Source organism: Palaemon carinicauda, chromosome 6, assembly GCF_036898095.1.
Source record: "Palaemon carinicauda isolate YSFRI2023 chromosome 6, ASM3689809v2, whole genome shotgun sequence".
Classification (NCBI taxonomy): Eukaryota; Metazoa; Arthropoda; class Malacostraca; order Decapoda; family Palaemonidae; genus Palaemon; species Palaemon carinicauda.
Window position 1 is genome coordinate 156,908,960 of NC_090730.1, and position 23,535 is coordinate 156,932,494.

General features: G+C 39.7%; 1 long non-coding RNA gene across 1 annotated transcript in view; it reads left to right on the forward strand.

Moving 5' to 3' along the window:
• The first annotated feature begins 200 nt into the window (after window positions 1–200).
• Window positions 201–23,535, forward strand: part of LOC137642760 (uncharacterized) — a 35,821-nt gene continuing 12,486 nt past the window's right edge. Inside the window, exons 1-2 of the long non-coding RNA XR_011044854.1 lie at window positions 201–393; window positions 14,543–14,631. This is a non-coding gene — a long non-coding RNA (uncharacterized lncRNA). The remainder of the gene's footprint in view (window positions 394–14,542; window positions 14,632–23,535) is intronic.

Consider the following 23,535-nt stretch of genomic DNA (forward strand, 5'->3'; position numbering starts at 1 on the left):
AACAGTTGGAAAATTTCTTTTTTTATGAAGAAAATATTTAAAATAAGAAAAGAGTACTACAACAAATGCGGATGAAAAGAGAAAAACTAGTGAAAATAAGGAACACACAAAACTAAAAGACACAGAGGCGCCGTTGCAAAGGCAAAGCCTCAACCTGAACCTGAACCAGAACCTATGCTACCAGACCAGTTCATCGTTACCTTGCGTCCTTTCCACATTATATTAAAGGGTTAAAAGACGTAATTTCCAAGTTATCAATGTTTATCTAGTGTAAGAATAATTCCTATCATTATGGAGCGAGGAACACCTTGTGTAAAAGTACTGCCACAGACTGTCAATGTTCAAAATTGTGTTAAACTTAGAAGCTAGCACTTAGAAGGCTAACATTGTAAGGTATGTTTCCGAACACTGTATGATGATCATTGTAGCATTGTTGGACTGGAAATCGATTAAATGCAATTTCCAGGAGAACAGGATTAAGCTGTAAGGAATTTTATATGTGTAGGCCATGACTGATGGGGCCTGTGGCATAATAACTTGCATATCATTCCCGGGGGTGGGGGTCATGAAGTTGGTTGGAATAGGCGTAAACTTAATTATTACCTTTAAAGTCGATTGGTGCCGGTTTAGTATGTGGTCTACTTTTTTTCTTCTTTCTATTCTGGTTCAGTATGTGGCCTACCTGGCTTGTTAGGTTAGGTACTAAAACAGATAGAATTTCGTAGGCCATATTAGAAAGGTAGGCCACATACTAAACCGGTACCAATCGGTTTTCCTTATGGGATAATATTGTTCATCTTGGTTTGAAATATAATGTAAAGCTAGTTCTACTATTTGCGAAATATAATTTACTGTTACCATGCCAGGTGTAAAGCTGGTTGGGAAGCTAACAGGTTGAAACTTAGTTAAGGGGGTTTACAGAGGGGAGGCATAGGCCCCCCCCCCCCCTCATAGGTAAGTAGGTAATGATTCAGCTCCTAGATTAGGTTAGGTATTGTGTTTGTTTCACTTATAAAACGTTTTTTTCCGTCATAACTCTTGGAATTTTAATACTTCTAAAATGTGAAAGTTATGTGTTTCTCTCAGTTATTTGCATCAGATGAGTTCAGAAGGCCAATAAATACACCAGTAACACTTCTTATTTTCTTCATTATGAATATTGTGATATAGTAAACCTTTACCCACATTCTTATTACTAAGCAGTCCGTCCCAACCAACTATGAATGCTTCCATTTTAGTAAATTTATGATACTTTAATTTATAGCCAATTACATGATCCATATATTTTCCCTACTCATTATCTGTTATTTTGGCCCTTTAAGACCATGAATATTGAGGCAAACCACCTGTTCATGAGATTTCTTACTCTCCTTTATATAATACTTATTTGGGATCCCAGTGGGAAACTGGGATTTTTAGTGGGAAAAACACCAAAGAGGTGATTTGCAGTAATAGTAATGGTCAGAAATGTATATTGTACCCTTATAAACACACAATAACCAGTTGGAAAAATGTACTGTATGGTTCGTGGAAATTGGCTTGAAATTAAAGTATCGTAATTAGCCTACCCATGATTTACATCATGTTCCTCAAATGGTTTTTGTTTTGTCATGATTCGCTTCACTTGCAAATAAACATTATCTCAATGCTTTTCTGTTTTGGCAAGTGGTACATGGATGTGCTATGCATGCCGTCCACGCGAGTCAATATCGAAGCTCTGTATCGTAATTACAATCAATATTATGTTTCTGAAATGGTTTTTGCTTTGCCGTGGCTCATTTTGCTCGCATATACAAAATCCTTTAGATGTACTCGTGTGTAAATTTAAAGTATCTTGGCAAGTAAACATTATCTCACTTCTCTATTCTGGCAAGTACTGTAGTACATGAATAAGCTGTGCATGGAAATCATGTGGATCTTTATTTCGAGGAAATTTTTTACTTTCACCCAAGCAACAATAAGTATATAGGAACAGAGTGTTTTGAACATGATCAGTGATTGAAATTGATGAAATTACACTTAATTCAAAATTGAATTACCCTTTTGAAGAGGTGTTCTTACTACGTGACATTAGTTATTTTGGAATTGAAGCAGATCATTGGAAAAATTACTTTTTTAAAACATCTGGGTGCTTATGCATAAATATTTGGATGCTCTTAATTGGTTCAAAAAGCCAGCCAACAATTACGTCATACAAAAAACATAAAGGTGCCTAAAGCGAATGTAATCAACTCATGCACAGTAAGCCACAATCAGTCTCTCAAAAGTAAACTGAATTTAGAAAATGAAATGGTGTTCACTTTATAGTTGATCAGTACGTAAATCATCATGCCCAGTCAATTTAGTCATATAGAGAAAAATGCCAAGATAGGTATCACGTCTCCATTTGTTCCTATGTGTATACAAACTTGAGTCATTCATTTGAGTTTACTCCTAAGTTGTTTTACTACGGCCGTAAAAGAAAAGTGTGCGTAACTGGCAACCGTGTATGGTTATCAGCCATATCTCCATGCTTGGTTAGCACACGCCAGCCTTTGTGAGGCTAGGACAATCTCCTTCTGGTCGCAGTCTCGGATCTTCCTTGTTAGGATCATGCGATTACCAAGTGCCCTTTTCTTTTTCAGTGTGCATTGTGAACATGTTGTTTTTTCAGATAGTATGCGGACTTGTCCCAGCCTTGTGGAACCTTCATGAGCCAGGTCGAGGTAGATCCGTCTCCATTATACCCAAATTGTCATGGTAAGCAGTGCACTTTTAATTCATCATGTAGTGGGAGAAGTATCATGCTTGCCACAATAAGAATGCCAGGAGGGATAGGTCTCTTTCCACTTCTTCCTTTCCCGAGGGCAAGAAATGGAAGCTTCTTCATGTGACGCACAACCTCTCCCACTTCGATCCCTCTTTACCAGAGGTTCCTGTAACTCTGGTAACTGAAGATGATGGCCATAGTATCACTTCTCAGATTAGTGAAACATTTGCTGATGTTTTGTCACCAATTGAGCATAGCAAGCATGAATTTATCCCTGATACCGATGCTTTGGCTTTGGCCAAAGTACAGTCTGAACATGAGCATGTACAGGTATCCTTAGGTCTAGATTATACCGACCTTAACAGATCACCGTTTCCTCCCCACGAGTGATCTCGGTGATAAACACCATTCCTATATTTCAGGTTTTCAGAACCAAGGAGATTTGTCTCATTTGGATGACTCTCCAGTCAAAGTACTGAAAATATCTCCTAATTCTTTGCCGAGAACACCTTCTCACCAGGCGATTTACAACATTGTCTCTCCTCGTACGGAGGCTTCTCCCTTGAAAGGCACATATGCATACCAGGTCCGGATTGCCTCATACATTGAGGGCCCCACAAAATAATTTTTCTCCACAGAAAGTTCCTCTTAGTGTGCCCAAGAAAACTCATCTCTCTCTTTTCAGGAAGTGTCAGGACTTCCATAGTTATGTCCACAATAGCTAGGTCTATAGAATACAAGGCCTACCCACTTGCAGATTAGATATTGACAATAGAAGAGGGTTGTTTATTACGAACAGAGTAAGTTTTTTTTTGAGAAACCAAAACTAATAAAAATCAAGAATAAGATAAACGATAAGATTAGCTGATTTCAGTGTGACAGTATTGAAGGTAGATCAAGAGCAGATCACCTTATCAACACTAAACGCTGTAATAGACTATAATAATTACTTAGGGTTTGGGGATGCTGTAAAAGGGTTTGATAAGTTGTGCTTGCTTGATAGACTGTATTCAAGAATAGAGTAAAATGGCAAGTAAAGATTATGCCAAGTTGATATATAAATTAATGGGAATAATGGAGGTGTGATTAATAGTTCTGTTGGGTATACAGAGGAAATTAGGATTGAAAGAAATGTAAGAGAGAGAGAGAGAGAGAGAGAGAGAGAGAGAGAGAGAGAGAGAGAGAGAGAGAGAGAGAGAGAGAGAGAGAGAGAGAGAACAATTTTCTGGCCCAAAATTATGCTCTATTGTAACACACAGTAATAACAAAGTAGAGAAAGAAGAAGAGGTGAGGAAGACTAAAGGTGTGGTTAGAAATGGAAGGATTGAAATAGTTAAGGAATATAGATACTTGTGAGAATGGTACTCAGGAAAAGGAGACCATAGTGTTTGCATAAGCAAAATAGATGCAAAAATAATATATGGTTCAAGAAGATAGGAAGTATGAAGACGTTAACAGAGAAGTAGAATTGGCATTTCTGGTGAGAATGAAAAATTTCGCAATATGTCTGTATTTTCAATGGCGTCCATCTTGAAAACTGGTCGCCACCTTTAATTTTCAGGTGGCGAATGGTTTCAATCGAAAGAATAATCTCCAAAGAGTACTTTATATGTGCAAATTTTGGTGCTTGTTTCCGGAAATGAAAGCTTCTCTTTAAAATGTGCTGTTAGCTGCTCCCCTAAAACCAATTTATTCAAGTGAAAAGAGGAATAAGGTTTATCGGCCTCATTACATTGGAACAGTCTTAAGTATCACGAATCATAGTTAATGCAGCTTAATATCTTGTACCTACATACTACTGTGTTTAATTAATTAATTTTTTTTATTGAACTGGGGCCCATACAGCGGTCGGAAAATTGCTTATTCTTGACGAAACTGTTTTTCCTAACATGTGAGAGTAATGGTTAAAACCAGTTTTATAGATCTATACAAACATTGTGGACTATTCTATTAGAATGACCAAGTTATATTATTTAATAAATTGTTAAGAAGAAATTATGAAACCGTTCTATTATAACTTTTAGGTACTGAGTAATTATATATATATATATATATATATATATATATATATATATATATATATATATATATATATATATATCAATGGCTGCAGTCTTTCCTAGTCCAGGGGTCCAGACAGCATCCTAAAAATAATACGTTCCCACCCAACAACAGCAGTAGGCTATGAGAATAATGGATGGAATGTATCTATTAGGTACTTAGTTGCATAAATATATCAATCACAGTAACTTTGTGTTGCAGACAGAAAGCCAAGTTTCCAACTCCTTGATGGGACAGTTAACTGATTTAGCGATTATTGTTTGATCTTGTCTCAACTAATAACGATAGTGGGGGTAAATTTGTTATAAACAGACTGTTACTTTGTTCTTGAAGTATAGCGAATCTAATAAGATTGTTTATAAATTACACATTTCTAAAAAAAGAAAAAAAAATGTATCCTGATTATCATGTAATAAGAGTAAAGGTCTAATAAATAAGTGTTTTATCATTTGTTTCCTAAATATATATCTATATAAAGTTACAATGATCGTAAAGTCTTTGAAAGTGTGGATTCTGTGGGAGCCAATAGTTTGATGTTGACCACTGACTGAGACAGATATTGACTGAATCTTGAATCGGTGTTATTTAAGTAGTGGAATTGCGACACAACAGTTTCCTGCGTTGAGGAATTTATTTCCAAGATCAAGAAAAATATTCAAGTTTATTATTTATTATGTAAGTGAGAATATTTTAGTATTGTTGAGGAAAATATGTAAGGATTAAGTGAACTAGGCTTGCATGTTCATGCTGTCGTTTAGTAGCTCTAATTTTCAAGATGAATCGGTTCATGCTTTGCAATTTGCAAAGCGGTGCAAGAATGTAAAAGGTTATATGCGGGTAAAACGATTTTGATCATATAATCATAATGATATTTTGATTGGGACCAGTACATTTCCTTTCGTATTTTAGTAAAAGTTTTACCTGAAATATAGCATAGGCCTAATCTATGCTCATACTTCCATTGGTAATTTTTATTGTTCTGATCAATTTTATATGGTACTTAAAACAATATTGTTTGTCACTTACACATATGAAAATTTCTCAAAAATAATGACACTGATTTATGTAGTTGTTAGTAATCATTTATGACATTCTGTTATACAGTATACTGAATTTATGTAGCCTATACCGTGAAGGTTATTTTCAATTATTAGGTTACTCTTTTTCATAATCTTTTTGGATTATTATTATTTATTGTATTTTCCCTTAGGAAATTGAATAGCATCTTCGATGCCTTTTTTCAAGACTAAATTAATGACAAATCATATGTTGGCGGAAATTTTTGCACAGTACCATCTCTCTCTCTCTCTCTCTCTCTCTCTCTCTCTCTCTCTCTCTCTCTCTCTCTCTCTGTATGTATGTGTACTGTATTATACTCACACATTTCATAAGTATAGATATATTATATATATATATATATATATATATATATATATATATATATATATGTGTGTGTGTGTGTGTATGAATATATATATACTGTATATATATATATATATATATATATATATATATATATATATATATATATATATATATATATATATATATATATATATATATATATATATATATATATTTACACACATATATACGCAGAACAGCATTGTACATGTAAGTCTTAACTGAATGGAATGTACTGCACATTATTCAGACAAATACTGCAAGTTCATAGTACTGTATTGGTATTGTATGAGACTCAGAATTATCGGCGTGGTAATTTCAAAGCTCCAGAAGTTATTCCTGTTATCTCTGTTTATTAATTAAAATCCTTTAATAGTGATCAATGTTATTGGTTAAATTTTGAGTATACAGTATATCATATAAAGACAAAATATAATCCAGTTTGAAAGCACATTCCTCAGTTCCATATGGTGTAGTAACTGTTGCCTATTATGTGAAATCCGGACATATACAGTATTAGTGTTCTATCACTAAAATCATTGTAAAGTATTTATTGCTGCGTTTCGGGGATTTTAAATTATAATGTGTTTAAGTCGAGCACACCGTTGTTTTAAAGAAACGATGGCAGTTTGGCTAGTGAAGTTTAGTAATTGGGTACCCTTACTTATTTTCTTGTGTTTTTGACATTATTGAGAGAGAAAAATCTGCTATAGCCAATGAAGAATACGTAACAGGTGAGGGTGTGGAAACAAAAGTAATTAAAACACCTAATAACTTTACCGGTCAGAGATTTTGAGATGTTTAATGAGTCGGAACAGAGTGTCCTAAGTCAGTTTAACCAAATGCCTTGTATTATGCAGCGAGGTGAAGTACCATGATGAGGTTAGGTTACAATGTCTGCTAGTGACGGTGCACAGGTGAAGAGTAACGAAAAAGGGTTAACTGCTAGTGACGGTGCACAGGTGAAGAATAACGAAAAAGGGTTAACTGCTAGTGACGGTGCACAGGTGAAGAATAACGAAAAAGGGTTAACTGCTAGTGACGGTGCACAGGTGAAGAATAACGAAAAAGGGTTAACTGCTAGTGACGGTGCACAGGTGAAGAATAACGAAAAAGGGTTAACTGCTAGTGACGGTGCACAGGTGAAGAATAACGAAAAAGGGTTAACTGCTAGTGACGGTGCACAGGTGAAGAATAACGAAAAAGGGTTAACTGCTAGTGACGGTGCACAGGTGAAGAATAACGAAAAAGGGTTAACTGCTAGTGACGGTGCACAGGTGAAGAATAACGAAAAAGGGTTAACTGCTAGTGACGGTGCACAGGTGAAGAATAACGAAAAAGGGTTAACTGCTAGTGACGGTGCACAGGTGAAGAATAACGAAAAAGGGTTAACTGCTAGTGACGGTGCACAGGTGAAGAATAACGAAAAAGGGTTAACTGCTAGTGACGGTGCACAGGTGAAGAATAACGAAAAAGGGTTAACTGCTAGTGACGGTGCACAGGTGAAGAATAACGAAAAAGGGTTAACTGCTAGTGACGGTGCACAGGTGAAGAATAACGAAAAAGGGTTAACTGGTAGTGACGTTGCACAGGTGAAGAATAACGAAAAAGGGTTAACTGCTAGTGACGGTGCACAGGTGAAGAATAACGAAAAAAGGTTAACTGGTAGTGACGTTGCACAGGTGAAGAATAACGAAAAAGGGTTAACTGCTAGTGACGGTGCACAGGTGAAGAATAACGAAAAAGGGTTAACTGCTAGTGACGGTGCACAGGTGAAGAATAACGAAAAAAGGTTAACTGGTAGTGACGGTGCACAGGTGAAGAATAACGAAAAAGGGTTAACTGCTAGTGACGGTGCACAGGTGAAGAATAACGAAAAAGGGTTAACTGGTAGTGACGGTGCACAGGTGAAGAATAACGAAAAAGGGTTAACTGCTAGTGACGGTGCACAGGTGAAGAATAACGAAAAAGGGTTAACTGGTAGTGACGGTGCACAGGTGAAGAATAACGAAAAAGGGTTAACTGCTAGTGACGGTGCACAGGTGAAGAATAACGAAAAAGGGTTAACTGCTAGTGACGGTGCACAGGTGAAGAATAACGAAAAAGGGTTAACTGCTAGTGACGGTGCACAGGTGAAGAATAACGAAAAAGGGTTAACTGCTAGTGACGGTGCACAGGTGAAGAATAACGAAAAAGGGTTAACTGCTAGTGACGGTGCACAGGTGAAGAATAACGAAAAAGGGTTAACTGCTAGTGACGGTGCACAGGTGAAGAATAACGAAAAAGGGTTAACTGCTAGTGACGGTGCACAGGTGAAGAATAACGAAAAAGGGTTAACTGCTAGTGACGGTGCACAGGTGAAGAATAACGAAAAAGGGTTAACTGCTAGTGACGGTGCACAGGTGAAGAATAACGAAAAAGGGTTAACTGCTAGTGACGGTGCACAGGTGAAGAATAACGAAAAAGGGTTAACTGCTAGTGACGGTGCACAGGTGAAGAATAACGAAAAAGGGTTAACTGCTAGTGACGGTGCACAGGTGAAGAATAACGAAAAAGGGTTAACTGCTAGTGACGGTGCACAGGTGAAGAATAACGAAAAAGGGTTAACTGCTAGTGACGGTGCACAGGTGAAGAATAACGAAAAAGGGTTAACTGCTAGTGACGGTGCACAGGTGAAGAATAACGAAAAAGGGTTAACTGCTAGTGACGGTGCACAGGTGAAGAATAACGAAAAAGGGTTAACTGCTAGTGACGGTGCACAGGTGAAGAATAACGAAAAAGGGTTAACTGCTAGTGACGGTGCACTGGTGAAGAATAACGAAAAAGGGCTAACTGCTAGTGACGGTGCACAGGTGAAGAATAACGAAAAAAGGTTAACTTCTAGTGACGGTGCACTGGTGAAGAATAACGAAAAAGGGCTAACTGCTAGTGACGGTGCACAGGTGAAGAATAACGAAAAAGGGTTAACTTCTAGTGACGGTGCACTGGTGAAGAATAACGAAAAAGGGTTAACTGGTAGTGACGGTGCACAGGTGAAGAATAACGAAAAAGGGTTAACTTCTAGTGACGGTGCACAGGTGAAGAATAACGAAAAAGGGCTAACTGCTAGTGACGGTGCACAGGTGAAGAATAACGAAAAAGGGCTAACTGCTAGTGACGGTGCACAGGTGAAGAATAACGAAAAAGGGTTAACTGCTAGTGACGGTGCACAGGTGAAGAATAACGAAAAAAGGGCTAACTGGTAGTGACGTTGCACAGGTGAAGAATAACGAAAAAGGGTTAACTGCTAGTGACGGTGCACAGGTGAAGAATAACGAAAAAAGGGCTAACTGGTAGTGACGTTGCACAGGTGAAGAATAACGAAAAAGGGTTAACTGCTAGTGACGGTGCACAGGTGAAGAATAACGAAAAAGGGTTAACTGCTAGTGACGGTGCACAGGTGAAGAATAACGAAAAAGGGTTAACTGCTAGTGACGGTGCACAGGTGAAGAATAACGAAAAAGGGTTAACTGCTAGTGACGGTGCACAGGTGAAGAATAACGAAAAAGGGTTAACTGCTAGTGACGGTGCACAGGTGAAGAATAACGAAAAAGGGTTAATTGCTAGTGCGCACAGGTGAAGAATAACGAAAAAAGGGTTATTATGCTATTTTAATTTGTAGCGAAACTGGAATTCGCAAGACAAAATGGACAAGTGCTTGCTGTTTTGGTATTTTTCTCTTTATGGCTAATGGGCTGGGGCATAATGACCTATGCATGGATCACTAAATTATAATCAACCCTTTTTACTAGTTCATTGTTTGCTATTGAGAGACAGAGTTTGTGTTTCTGCGCATGCATTGTTTGCAATTCCTTTTGGCAGCTTTTTGTTTTTTGTATGATGTAATCATTAGTTAGCTTTTTGAACCAACTAAAGAGCTACCAAATACGTACGTATAAATTTCCGAATATTGTTTTACAAGAGGAATTTTTCAAAATTTATTTGTAAGTTCATTCATTTCTATAAGTGGTTATGTTTAAAACAATCTCTGTTCTGTCTATAACTATTGTTGCTTATATTAAGGTAAGAAATATCCCCAAAATAATGTTCCACATGATTGGTGTACACAGCTCATCCATGTACTGCTTGCCGGAAGAGAAGAGCAGTGAGATCATGTTTATTTGCGAGTGAAGCGAGCCACGACAGAGCAAAAACGATATGAGAGACATGATGTGAATCATAAGTAATTATGATACTTTAACACCACTTACACAGATCATTTATTTTCCAGTTGGTTATCGTGTCTTTATTACGTATTTCTGACCATTACTATTGCTGCAAATCACTCTTATTTTGGTGTTTCCCCACTCAGGATCCCGGTCTCCTACTGGGATCCCCATAAGAATTTTTATATGGGGATGAAGATTAACCCATGAATGGATGGGTTGCCTGCAATATTCATGGTTATAAATGGATAAAACTATAGATAACAAGTAGGAATAATAGATTGTTCACCTCAAAAAGATGAAGACCCGAGTGAAGAGAAAGTACAGTGGAACCTCTACATACGAACGTATCTACATCCGAATTTTCCAACATCCGAAGTAAGATTCGAGCAATTTTTTGACTCTACACCCGAATTTTATTTCGACACACGAAGTAAGCAATTTTCGCCGTACCGGTTGTATCTGAATTTTTCGACACGCGAAGTACAATTCGAACTCGTTCCTACTCTACACCCGAATTTTTTTTCGACACCCAAAGTATACAATACCCGTACGCGCAGGTGGTACTCATAGCGCCGGATGTATTTTTTATTTCCGCCGATAGAAGGCAGCATTTCTACCTCGGAGGGACCCTCAATTAGCGTGGCTTGGGACATTCCTCTGTTCTCGTCGGCTTCGTGTGGTTGTGCCCTGTGCGTTCTGCTATTACTGTAACTGTTTTAATCGTGATTTTTTACGTTCATCCTTTTACGGTATTTTACGTAAATCATGGGTCCTAAAAGGCTTAGTTTCGCAAGTGGTAGTGGTGAGAAAAGGAATAAGGAAATGCTTTCTTTAGAAGTAAAGCAAGGAATTATTGAAAAGCATGAGTGAACTTGCAAAAGAACATTAGGACGAACTTAATACAGAGGAGCTCAAGGAACTCCATGCTATGTCTGAGCACATGAGTGATGACAAGGAAGGGATTGAGGAGGTAGAACATGTGTTAGGTTCGGCGCAAATAAAAGAGGTGTTAGGAAAATATCAAGACGTGGTCGACTTCATCGACAAATACCATCCAAAGAAATTGCAGGTTTGTCGTGTAGTTGCACAGTTTGATGATGTTTCCCTAATTTATTTTCGAAACATTCTGAAAAGCTGTACCAAACAACTTTCTATCGATAGCTTCTTTAAAAAACTACAAAGCGAACTCGTGATGAAGAGGATGGAAGTGGTTCAAAGAAAACGGCAAAGAGTGAAGAGAAAAAAATTCAATCAATTTTAAGTGGAGAGAGTGAAAGTGATTAAAATTAATCATCAAAAAGAAAATGTAAAAAAAAATATAAAATATGAAAATAAAAAGAATAAATAAGCTAAGTTAGGTTAAAGTTCACTTAGTGTAAGTTAGAATAAGTTACGGTAGTGTACGTTTATCGTAGTCAACCTCTCTACCTCCTCGCCGCCCGTCCGTCTCCTCTCTGTGTAGCAAGACCAACAACACCTGCGCTGGACTTTCTAAGGTAAAGTGACGCTAAAAACCCGTTTCTTATTTATCATTTTTTGATAATTATTCTTTTTTACATGTCTATTATCTAATTTAGTGTGCATATTGTCATGTGTAATTATGTGTAGTAATTTATTAAGGAGTTATCATAGGTTTTTGGGCTCAACCACGGATTAATCCTATTTCAATGTATTCTTATGGGAAAATTCGTTTCGACATCCGAACATTTTCTACATCCGAAGTCGGCTGTGGAACGGATTAAATTCGTATGTAGAGGTACCACTGTATTTGTAAGGAAAGTACAAATAGGTGGCGGACAAATTGGAGGGAGAAATTGCAAAAGAAAGTTATATCTACTATGTATCATAGCAACAAAAAACAAAAAAAATAGGGAGAAAGAAAAAGGTAAATGATCACAGCCAAAGATAAGGTAACAAGAAATTATAAACCCTACCGACAAGAGGAATGTAGAAAATAAGGAGAAATTGGAGACAACCTATAACAGGCTTCTTATGTATTTCTGTAATCGGACTTGCCAGGTTTTAGAAAAGGTAGGACCCCCCAAGAGATTGAATAGTTTCACCAAGTGAAGTTGGGTTGGTATTGCAGTATGCTTTCACTGCCTAAAGATGGTATGTACTGTACAATGAGTGAAGACATGGGGTCCTAGGTTAGGTTAAGGACTGTTAGGTTTAGATGGATTGAATTTATGAACTTTGGCCACGTGGCTTGGGCTAAGGAGGTCATTTAGTGCATACCATTGTTGCAACTTGTGGAAAACCCTGTGATTACTTTGTAAATTAAAAGTTGAAAAGGTTGGGCTGCAAAATGGAAGATAGAGGAAGTAGTGGTTAAGTGCTACTTTATTTACGGATTGTTTTTTCTTCATCTGGTCCTGTAATTTGCTTCATATGAAGGTGCTGTAGGCTCCTCTCTTACTCTTAACATATACAGCAATTCTAAATGTTGTTCACCAAGTCACAATATGTATGTATACTGTGCTGTATCACCATGCTTCTTGGTTAAAAATTCAGTGCTGAAAGTGAACGAAGGGATGCTGCATATAGGCTACCCTTAAGTAATAACCACAATGCACTGCTTGATGTGTACTGTCAGCACTGTTCCTCTTTAAATAAGGTTTAAATGATGATGATGTCCGGCGAAATTATAAATATTTACCAAAAAGAGAGGGTCCTTAATGGTGCCTTTGCCAAAAATAAGACCTTATAAATAAGCAACAGTAAAAGTGGCGGTAAGTAGCAATCAAATGATAAGAATTCAAAAGCTTACTGAACTTAGGCTCACCACTCTCACCTTTTGATACTGGAGTCATTACTCTTTTAAGAGTTTTATTGCAATTTAATTCTAAATTATTATCAATACAAGACTTTGATTGTAAAAGCTATTTTTGAATTTGTGCGATCAATTAATGTTATCCTTGTATTCTTTCTGGATTACACTTGTCTAAAAATTCCACAGTATGATTGCTTATAGTGATGTGAACTTGATTGTGAAGTTTTTAAGGTCATGGAATTCTTTTGTTGGTTTATTTTGCTTTGAAAAGGGATTTAATTTTTATCGCTGTAACATGCATACTTTCCTTTTGCAATACATGATGTATTTTTTAGTACAGTATCCCTGTAGCCAGAGAAATGTGTACTCATTAGTGGGGTTCTTTACTGTGGTGATAGACTGCACTGAGAGGGTTGCTTACAAATACCATTTGACCAATTTGCCATAGGTTAGGTTAGAGCACATCTTTATAGTTCACCTAAGGAATTTTGTTTTAGTAACGTAACTTTTGCCCTGTCCCTCTTCAGCCTAGAAGAGGTTAGGGCAGATTAAGTTAGAATTTGTAACTTTCTTATTGATTTTAGATATACCCCACCTCCATGATTTAATGTTAGTTAGAATTTGTAACTTTTTTATTGATTTTATATATACCCCACCTCCATGATTTAATGTTAGTGTTCTTAATTTTTTCTGTTAAAAATAACATTTATAATGTAAGTGTTAGATGAAAGAAAACCTTAAAAATGGAAGAAAAAGTTAAACATCTTAAGTCTTGGTAAGAATTTTCCCTTCATAGTTCTTCAGAGGTTTAGGGTCTGAATGATGCTAACAATGTCAGCTGTTCTGGTTGTTCTCCCTTGACCGTCTACATTGGGATGGTACAGTATTACTGTACTGTTAAAGGCAGTTTGACCCCATCCTTATACTTAATTTGTTAAAGCTAGTGTTAGGTTATAAATCTAAAAGCCTGGTTTAATGACCAATATAGCACTACAGGGAAATTCATCAGTCTAAATGTGTTGATCTTTGAAAAGTCCTTTAACTAAATTTGATGTTATTGGTATTATTACTGTACTGTATAGTGCTTGTGAATAAAAACATTTAATTTAGGTAACAACCAGTTTCAGATTACTTAAGGTTGTTATGGTAGAAGTAGTTCTTGTTGGTCTGAATTTATGATGGTGATGCAAGAGCAAATCAAATATGATTTATATGGTAGTTTTGACCTTTAATAGCATGTGACGATACTCCCTTATAATGCCAAAGGACTTTGGGAGTAATCATGAGAAGTGACCTATAAAAATCTTTGTCAGTCTGTACTATAATAATATTTTTATTCCTCCACAGGGATCAGATGGTCACTCTTTTCAAAGGGAAGAGCTCAGGATCATGCATTTCTTGGTCCGATACTTCTATGTTACTCTGTTTCACTCAAGGTAAGCCTATACTGTATTTGTTTCAAAGAGACGAGTTAAGGGCACATACCCTAATGTTTATGGTATGGAACCAGAGGTTAGGTTAGGTTCTGGTGCCCCATGAAATAGTTGACATTTCCCAGCTTATGATAGTATTTAACTTATTTTTCATATAAAAAACTGCTTCAAAACCAGTGACTAGGTCAAAATTATTTAAATTGTTTTCATTAAGGGTGGGGTGGGGGGTTCTAGTGCCATCAGCACACTTTTGCAGCCTCCCTTTGGTGTCTTGTTTCACACACTTTTTAGCATTTTACTTTATTTCCTCTCCTGCTTCCTTTCATCCATCTTGCTGTCCAATGTATTAACTTTAGTGCAGCTGTGGGGTTTTCCTCCATTTGCACCTCAGAGCTGAGTTACTTCCTTAGCCACAGTGCCTGAACACAGCTAAATTCTATTAAAGCAAAAACTAAAATGGTATCCAAGCATTTGAAATCTAAATTTCACTTATCAAAGCTATATCTGGGAGGAATTAGTTTTACTCTCGAGTTTGATAGGATGAGGTAAGTTGCATACTATACTTTAGAAACTGGTTTTCTTGGTTCTGTCTTAGATTACATGTTTTACCATAAGATTAGTAGCGGCCTAGTACAGCATTGTTATTGAGACAAATTGTATATGTAGAATCAGCTTTCAAGACTTAAGATTTAGAAATCCCTAGGACTGTGATACTGTATATCAATTTGTTTATTTTCATAATGAAAAGTGATGAATCTTGGAGGGTCCAATATTTTACTAAGAAACCTGTTTGTTCATAAAAATTATACTATGGTAAATGATCTATACAGTACTGTATTTTGTACAATGTAATTAGAATTCCTGAGTACAGAAATCCCTTGGTTTATAAGTAACTTGGAATACATTCATTTATATGTACAGTCCGACCATGAAATTGCATTTCGGTATACAGTACAGGCGTATTTTACATGCATTGTATAGGTCTGTGAGCAGATATTTCCCCCTGTATGAGCATATTTTCTGGACAAATACTTATGAGACTAGCATAAAATCAGTCAAGCAGTGCCCATATGCCACACATGCATCGTTTACACTGTGTTCCCATGATTTTTACCTTATTTAAAGAAAAGGCAAAAGCAGTCATCTCGAGGTAGGTTCCTAGTCAAAATTCAGCATAAGAATGTAAAAAAAAAAAAACTACCAAGCATCCATAAATAAAAATTAAGAGATTCAGTTAGTGATTGTGAATGTCATTATAGAGAGAGAACTCCCAGTTTGGAGGGAGATTCTCCCTGCAATCAGTAACTCTTCCTCCTTGTACCAGTGTGAGTTAGTGCGTCAATATTTCTATTTTTCATTGTGAATTACATGTATTAATTTGTACAGTATTCATTTCTTATGTTAGGATTTATAATTTGCTCTTTATATGACATATCAAACCTTTAAAAGTGAGTGAATGTGTATTTATGGGCTTACAGAGCACATTGAGTGATTTTCCTTCATTTCTTTTGGGACGAATTGTTTTGGCTTACGTGCTATTTGGTTTACATGCTTGCTTTTGGAACGGATTAAACTCATAAACTGAGGTACAATTTACTTCAAGACATTTTATTAGTACTAACTGTTTATAGACTTAAGTTATTCTACAGTACTGTTCTTGGCTATAAATGAGGTACAGTCCAGTGCAGTACTGTAATTGGATATAAATAAGGTACAGTCCAGTACAGTACTGTAATTGGATATGAATAAGGTACAGTCCAGTCATGAAGTTAACTATCAATAATGTTCAGTACTGTACTGTATAAGCTAAATGGAAAAAGGGATGTATAGTACTGTACTGTAATACCTGCGTCATTAATTTGTTCCAGAAGGTAGGACTCATACCTAAAATGACGTAAAGTATACCAAACAAACTTTTCTAGTAAAAATAACCTAATCATTGTATGGAATATTGTACATTAGTGGAGTTATAGAAAGTTATTTAGGTGAAATAAATTAAAATTTTATCACACTTTACATTGCTGAGAGGAGTTAATGACTTATGGGGATGGTGATGAGAAAGACCCTGGGGGGCTGTTGGTAGATGTTATTGTTTGGAAGGCGAGTCCCTGTCCAATAACTCTTCAGGAATCCTAAATTCTCATAGTACTTTTCTTTGATCTCTCGTTTTCACCTCTATAGGGATCCTAACAATTTCCCTTGTTGTTTGGCTGTCCTCATTAGCCTTTAGAACCTATACTGTAATTCACAAATTCCCTTACAGTGTACTCAAAAATTCTCCAAAACATGTGAAAGTTCACTAAGTTATTACAAGGTAGTACACTGAATGACATAAACAGGCCCATTTAGGTGTAGGCCTTTGTTTACTCATCTTGACCCATGCAAGTACGATATATTAAAAAGTTGTCTTATGCTGTACTTAAATTAGATGATAAAGTTTAACAATGCTAAATAAATACTGTACAGTATAATAAAGAAATAAACCTTATTAAAATACAATACTATTGATAAATATACAGTACGTGATTTTGAGTTCAAATTTATATACACCATAGGCATTTAATGACATCAATTTACCTCACATGGTGCACGGTGGGCATTACTTAATCTTTTTAAATATTTAACTTAGCCGGTGAATATATAGCTGCAACTCTGTTGCTCGACAGACAAAAAACTGTACAAAAAAACTCGCCAGCGATTGCTATACAGGTTGCGGGTGTGCCCATCAGCGCCATCTGTCGGCCAGATACCAAGCTCCATGTAAACAAAGACTCAATTTTCTCTCTGTCGACGTGTCGACAAGACGTACTTTACTCGCTGTTGCTAACTGGAGTTTTTCACATCATCTTTGGTGAAGTACTATATTCTGGTTTTGAGCTTTCGCTGTGCAGGGTTTTTCTTCAAATAAATCCTTGAACTCTTTTTTGTATCGGATTCATTGTTGATGACTTAGATCGTTTTTTGGAATTTTCCCTTGACCAATTCAAAATGGCTGACCTTTCACAAGTTCCCAAGTTTAGAAAATGCAATGCTAGGGACTGTTCTAGGCGTCTTCCGAAGGCTTCTCTCGACCCTCACACTGTTTGTTCCAATTGTCGGGGTAAAACCTGTCAATTGGAAGATCGGTGTGAGGAGTGCGTGAGCCTTTCGGAATTCGATTTTATCGAATTTGAAAAGTACACACGCAGGCTAGAGAGAGATAGAATTAGGAGAAGTTCTTCTAGGTCTATTGATGTTTCCTCTCCTCATGCCCCACAACCTATTCCTTCCCCTGTAGTGGTTGTTCCTAACCCCCCTCCTAGCACTCAGGAACCATCGATGGCTGACATGATGCGTGCCATCCATGCCCTGGGGGAGAGAGTTGAGTCCCTTGCAAGTGACCGCAATCAACTCATGGCGGATGTTAAGGAGCTTAAGTGCCAAAGTGCCGCGGGAAGTGATAAAGTGCCAAGTGAAAGTGTTGTGAACAGTGTTGCGCTTGAGGGTTCGTCTGTTCGTGCCTGTCGTCCTCCTAGTCCGGGACCTCTTGCAAGCTCCCAAGTCCAGGGGAGAAGCAATGTCGCACGACGCATGGGTTCGAGAGGCTTTAATCAGCGAACAGACGTTCCCTCCATGGTATCAGGCGTATCTCCCCAAGATCGCCCCTACCTACGTAAGACGAGAGAGCCCGTTTATACCTCGTCGTCTGAAGGTGTTTCTCGTAAGAAACTTTGGACCAAGGTCTCACGACCTTCAAAGCGTAAATCGGTCCCTTCAGGACAAGTCCAACGTCCCAGTTGTAGCCACTGGGTCAGTTCGGACTCGTTGCCGTCATCTGATGACTGCTCACCGCCTAAGAGAGGCAAAGCGGTACCGCTTCAGTCACTAACACCGTCTGTCGCCGCACCTGCTCCCGTAGACCCTAAATGGGCTTTGCTGCAAGACATGCAGTCCAAGCTTACGTCTTTGATGCAGGACTTTCTTGCGGAGAAGGTTGCTACCGTACCTTCTGGCCAACAACCTTCCAAGCGATCGGTTGTGCGTCCTGTTGACGCTGAGGTAACCTTCTCGCGTCTACCAGTTGAGGTGGTTCCTCCACCGATGCGATCCAGTGTGGGTTGCCAGCCGCACGTTGACGTTAAGCGACGCACGGAGGTGGTTGTTGACGTTCAGGACGTTCAACAACCATCAGAGGTGACTTGTTTTGACGCGGTGCGTCAACCTCCGCAACCCGGTGTGGTTTCCACTGCTCACCCCAGTCGGTCTAGATAGTCTCGGGTGGACGCTGTGCGTCCTCGCGCTCCCATGGTTGTTGACAGTTCACAGACTGTGCAACAGTTCCATGACGTTGCGTCCGGCTCCGTCACGCATGCACCAGTGCGACCGGACTCAGCGAACCAGACGTTGCCCACTCCGTTGCCGTTTCCTCATCAGTTTTCGGATGAGGAACTTTCTGATGAGGATGTTGCTGAACAACAAGACGATCAACAGTCAGAACTGGACGAGCCTAAGTCAACTCAACCCTCTTTGGACTTTAGAAAAGTCTTGGCTGTATTCAAAGAGTTGTTTCCTGACCAGTTTATTTCTGTGGCTCCTCGTTCTCCGCCGTCAGAGTTTGTATTAGGCATGCCTTCTACCGCACCTGCCTTTACTAGACTCGTCCTCGCACGCTCGTCTAAGAGAGCTTTGCGGCTGATAGGAGACTGGTTAGAGTCCAAGAAGAGTTTAAGGAAGACAGCATTTGCCTTTCCCCCATCTAAACTCTCTTCTAGATCGAGCGTCTGGTATGCCACGGGAGAAGTTCTCGGCTTGGGAGTTCCTGCCTCTGCCCAGGGCGACTTCTCAAGTCTTGTAGACTCTCCCCGCCGCCTTGCCATGAGACGCTCGAAGATTTGTTGGTCACCATCGGACCTGGACCACCTTATGAAAGGGATCTTTAGGGCTTTCGAAGTCTTTAACTTTTTAGACTGGTGCTTAGGAGCCCTGAGCAGGAAAATCTCTTCGACAGATAAAGATATTTCTTTGCTCATTATGTCCTGCATGGACAAGGCCGGCCGTGATGGGTCCAATGAGCTAGCTGCCTCATTCACGTCCGGAGTCCTGAAAAAGCGAGTCTCTCTCTGCTCGTTCCTGTCTGCTGGAGTTACACCATGCCAGAGATCGGAACTTCTCTTTGCTCCCCTTTCCAAGTGCCTGTTTCCAGAAGTCTTGGTAAAGGAAATTGCTGCTTCGTTAGTGCAGAAGGACACTCACGATCTAGTTGCGTCCTCAGCTCGCAAAGCTCCCCCTTTGCCTTCATCTTCCGCTAGACCGAGGATAGACACTCCAGCGTCTCGCTTTATTCCGCCTTTTCGTGGCAGAGCCTCCAGCAGAGGAGGTGCTCGTGCCGAAGGGAAGCGAGGGAAGAGGAAAGGATCCAAGTCCTCTAAGGGCAGAGTCTGACTGCCCGCAACTTCAGACAGCAGTGGGAGCCAGACTCAAGAACTTCTGGCAAGCCTGGGAGAGGAGAGGCGCAGATTCACAATCTGTGAAGTTACTCAGAGAGGAGTACAAAATCCCTTTTGTACGCAAACCCCCTCTAGCAACGTCTCCCATCGATCTCTCTCCCAGGTACAGAGAGGAAGAAAAGAGACAAGCCCTGAAACTGGAAGTGTCTCTTTTGCTAGAGAAGGGAGCGGTGGTCAAAGTCTCGAACCTTCAATCACCGGGATTCTACAACCGCCTCTTCCTAGTTTCAAAGAAGACAGGAGGGTGGAGACTGGTGCTAGACGTCAGTGCTCTGAATGTCTTTGTCACAAAGACGAAGTTCTCCATGGAGACCACAAAGTCAGTCTTAGCAGCGGTCAGAAGGGAAGACTGGATGGTCTCGCTAGACCTAAGGGATGCCTACTTCCACGTCCCCATTCACTTAGACTCCCAACCTTTTCTGAGATTCGTTTTCGAAAATGTGGTCTACCAGTTTCGGGCCCTGTGCTTTGGCCTAAGCACAGCTCCTCTCGTGTTTACGAGGCTGATGAGGAATGTGGCCAAATTCCTCCACTTATCGGACATCCGAGCCTCCCTTTATTTGGACGACTGGCTTCTCAGAGCCTCTTCCAGTCGTCGCTGTCTGAAGGATCTCAAGTGGACTCTAGATCTGACCAAGGAATTGGGACTCCTAGTCAATTTGGAAAAGTCGCAACTGGTCCCATCCCAAACTATTGTGTATTTAGGGATGGAGATTCACAGTCTAGCTTTTCGGGCTTTTCCGTCGGCCCCCAGAATAAGTCAAGCCCTGTTATTCATCCAGAACATGCTAAAGAAGGAACGCTGCTCAGTCAGGATGTGGATGAGTCTGGTAGGGACGCTGTCATCCCTGGAACAATTTGTGTCACTAGGAAGACTACACCTCCGTCCTCTTCAATACCATCTAGCTTTTCACTGGAAAAAGGACAAGACGCTAGAAGCGGTCTCGATCCCGATTTCCGAAAAGATGAAGTCTTGTCTGACTTGGTGGAAGGACAATATCAACCTAAGAGAGGGTCTTCCCCTGGCTGTTCAGACTCCCAACCACGTTCTCTTCTCGGACGCATCGGACGTGGGCTGGGGCGCGACACTAGACGGTCGGGAATGCTCAAGTCTGTGGAACTCGAGTCAGAGGAGCATGCATATCAACTGCAAGGAGCTGTTGGCAGTACATCTGGCCTTGAAAAGCTTCAAGTCTCTCCTTCGAGGCAAAGTGGTGGAAGTAAACTCAGACAACACCACGGCCTTGGCGTACATCTCCAAACAAGGAGGTACCCACTCACTGACGTTGTACGAGATCGCAAGGGACCTGCTCATCTGGTCAAAAGGTCAAGACATCTCCCTTGTAACGAGGTTCATCCAAGGCAACTTGAATGTCATAGCAGATTGTCTCAGTCGGAAAGGGCAAGTAATTCCAACAGAATGGACCCTCCACAAGGATGTGTGCAAGAGACTTTGGGCCACTTGGGGCCAACCAACCATAGATCTCTTTGCAACCTCGCTGACCAAGAGGCTTCCAATCTATTGCTCCCCAGTCCCGGACCCAGCAGCAATACATATAGATGCCTTCCTCCTAGATTGGTCACATCTGGATCTCTACGCATTCCCACCGTTCAAGATTGTCAACAAGGTACTGCAGAAGTTCGCCTCTCAAGAAGGGACAAGGTTGACGTTAGTTGCTCCCCTCTGGCCCGCGAGAGAATGGTTCACCGAGGTACTTCGATGGCTAGTAGACGTTCCCAGAAGTCTTCCTCTAAGGGTGGACCTTCTACGTCAGCCTCACGTAAAGAAGGTACACCAAAGCCTCCTCGCTCTTCGTCTGACTGCCTTCAGACTATCGAAAGACTCTCGAGAGCTAGAGGCTTTTCGAAGGAGGCAGCCAGTGCGATTGCTAGAGCAAGGAGAGCGTCCACCATTAGAGTCTACCAGTCGAAGTGGGAAGTCTTCCGAGACTGGTGCAAGTCAGTTTCTGTATCCTCGACCAGTACCTCTGTAGCTCAAATAGCTGATTTTCTCTTATACCTGAGAAAAGGACGATCCCTTTCAGCTCCCACTATCAAGGGCTACAGAAGCATGTTGGCATCAGTCTTCCGGCATAGAGGCTTAGATCTTTCCAACAATAAAGATCTTCAAGACCTCCTTAAGTCTTTTGAGACCACCAAGGAGCGTCGTTTGGCTACCCCTGGATGGAATTTAGACGTGGTGCTAAGATTCCTCATGTCAGACAGGTTTGAGCCGTTACAATCAGCCTCCCTGAAAGATCTCACTCTAAAGACTCTTTTCCTGGTATGCTTAGCCTCGGCTAAAAGAGTCAGTGAGATTCATGCCTTCAGCAAGAACATCGGATTTTTGTCAGAAAAAGCCACCTGTTCGCTGCAACTTGGTTTTCTAGCCAAAAATGAGCTGCCTTCTCGGCCTTGGCCTAAATCTTTCGATATTCCCAGCTTATCGGAGATCGTAGGCAATGAACTAGAAAGAGTCTTATGCCCTGTTAGAGCTCTTAAGTTCTATTTAAAGCGTACCAAACCTTTACGAGGCCAATCTGAAGCTTTATGGTGTTCAGTTAAGAAACCATCTTTGCCTATGTCAAAGAATGCTTTATCATACTTTATCAGATTATTAATACGAGAAGCTCATTCACATCTGAGTGAGGAAGACCGAGCTTTGCTTAAGGTGAAGACGCACGAAGTTAGAGCTGTAGCAACTTGCGTGGCCTTTAAGCAAAATAGATCTCTGCGAAGTATAATGGACGCAACCTATTGGAGAAGCAAGTCAGTGTTCGCGTCATTTTACTTGAAAGATGTCCAGTCTCTTTACGAGAACTGCTACACACTGGGACCATTCGTAGCAGCGAGTGCAGTAGTGGGTGAGGGCTCAACCACTACAATTCCCTAATTCCATATCCTTTTAATCTGTCTCTTGAAATGTTTTTAATGTTGTTTTTATGGGTTGTCCGGAAGGCTAAGAAGCCTTTCGCATCCTGGTTGAATTGGCGGGTGGTCAAAGTCATTTCTTGAGAGCGCCCAGATTAGGGGTTTGATGAGGTCCTGTTGTATGGGTTGCAGCCCTTGATACTTCAGCTCCTAGGGGTCTATCAGCATCCTAAGAGGATCGCGAGGCTCCGTAAGGAAGACGTACTTATAAGGCAGAGTAATCGTTCAAGTCGACTTCCTTACCAGGTACCTATTTATTTTGTTTTTGTTATTTTGATAACTTCTAAAATGAAATAAAAACTCTTAGCTCATAAAATGTAAACATATTATACTGGTCTCTACCCACCATCCTGGGTGTGAATCAGCTATATATTCACCGGCTAAGTTAAATATTTAAAAATGATATTTTAATTATAAATTAAATTTTTGAATATACTTACCCGGTGAATATATAAATTAAATGACCCTCCCTTCCTCCCCAATAGAGACG